This window comes from Rhinolophus hipposideros (assembly GCF_964194185.1).
Source record: "Rhinolophus hipposideros genome assembly, chromosome: 6".
NCBI lineage: Eukaryota > Metazoa > Chordata > Mammalia > Chiroptera > Rhinolophidae > Rhinolophus > Rhinolophus hipposideros.
The window spans coordinates 30,730,604-30,732,829 of NC_138052.1; positions in this window are offsets into that span (position 1 = coordinate 30,730,604).

Below are 2,226 nucleotides of genomic sequence, written 5' to 3' on the forward strand. Positions count from 1 at the left end.
TGATAATACTTTCCCACAGATATGCCTTTATAAAATATATGTGTAATGTAATTTCATACAAGATCATAACACCATTAATATGACCACTGAAGTTTACATGTGCTTTTTCTGCCTGAATGTGGCTCACCCACACAGCTGCCTCCTTGCTCCTTCTGGACCTCTATTCTACGGAAGAGTCCTTGTGACTACTACCTGAAGATGAGCTCTTGAGGCCATCTCAGCTCCCAGGGCAACCTCCAAGGATGGCTCATCCTGGGGTGAACTATCAGGGCATCCTGGAGCAATTCAAGAAGCAATTCCCCAGGTGAGGATGATTCACGGGGGTCCTGTGGTGGCCCTAGTTCCACTGAGAGAAAGAATTCTATCTGATCTCTCGGTGGCTCAGAAGGCTGACCCAAATGACAGGACTGATGATAAGGGGAGCCTGAAACAGAAGGAAAACCAAATCAGTAATACCAACCCTGGCTTTATATTTAAATTTTTTATTTTTTGTTGTGCAGCATACATTTGCTTGCATTCAATTATATATTTTTAATGCTGCATTAAAATCATGTTCATCTTAAGGTTGCCTTAAATGTGGCCCCTTTGAAGGGGATCTTCATTCCCACCCTGCCAGGGGGTGAGGCTCATTCTGGGGGGAAAAAAAGTTTACCCGTGACAGAAAAAGTATAGCTAATGAATCATGTAGAATCCTAGTTGATGGTCCTCACAGGCATGGCTAATTTCTGCTGTGAAAACCACTACCTGAAGGGAAAATTGGCTTTAAACAGTTAAGTGTGAAATACAATGAATGAAAATGTGAAAGTCTGTGAAAGAACACCAAGACCACACACACACACACACACACACACACACACACACACACACACACAATATTGTAATCATTGAAACTTGCATAAAATTAAGTTTCAAAATTAAGCAAAAAATAATGTAAAGCCAAGTCAATTTAGTTCTTCTAAACTGGTAAATTTAATTACATATTGATATTATAGAAAATCATTAACAAAGAATCTTGATTTCAGGAAGCTGTTGACAATGTCTCTAGTTATACCTATGGATAAGAGGAAAACATATGGATTGGAAGACTTCTATATCTGTTAATAATAGGATAGGTGATTCAACCACCACTCCTGCTAAAGACTCCTTGCAAAGCTGACCAAAATATTTTAAAAATATCTTTAATGACATTAGGGAGTTAACAAAATAGTAAAGAATTACTGAGATAATATCTTGCAGAGTATTGATGCCTATGGGAATAAAGCCAGTATTTTGGAATGGTTTTTCTCCTAGGTGTACTTGCTGATTTCAGTGGAAGTATCTGAGAGATTAAAAAACTTCATGGTCCATTAGTGACAACGTGGATGGACCTTGAGGTCATTATGCTAAGTGAAATGAGTCAGACGGAGAAAGAAAAAATGTATTGTAATATCACTTATGGGGAATTAAGAAACAGTAATATCACTTATGGGGAATTAAGAAACTCAGAAACAGAGACTAGAATAGTGGTTATCAGGGCCTGGAGGTGGGGAAAAGGGGAGATGTTGGTACAACATCTCCAGTTGTGCGAAGAGTACAAACTTGCAGTTGTAAATGAATAAGTTCTTGGGATCTAATGTACAGCATAGTAGTTATAGTTAATAATACCATGTTTTCCCGAAAATAAGACCTAGCCATATAATGAACTCTAATGCATCTTTTGGAGAAAAAATTGATATAATACCCAGTCTTGTATTATATTATGTGAGATAAGACCCAGTCTTTTATAGTAAAATAAGACCGGGTCTTATACTACTTTTTGCTCCAAAAGACGCATTAGAGCTGGTTGTCTGGCTAGATCTTATTTTTGGGGAAACACGGTACTATATTATATGCTTGAAAGTTGCTAAGACAGTGAACCTTAAATGTTCTCAGCACAAAAAAGAAATAGTAACTATGATCAGATGGAAGTGGTACCTAATGCCCTGGTAGCAGTCAGTTTGCAATGTAGAAGTATATCAAACCAACATGTTGTACACCTTAAACTTATACAATATTCTGTGTCAATTATATCTCTATAGCTAGGGGAGAAGAGACTTATGGTGCTTCTGAATGTCTCACTAAGCTAGTGAGCTAGAAATAAAAATTCCCACATTTGGGAACCCTAGTGAAAGCCTTTTACATGCAGTTGGAATCATGAATGTTGAGACCTTAGGAATAATGGTTAAGTTGCATGTAGACACATGACAC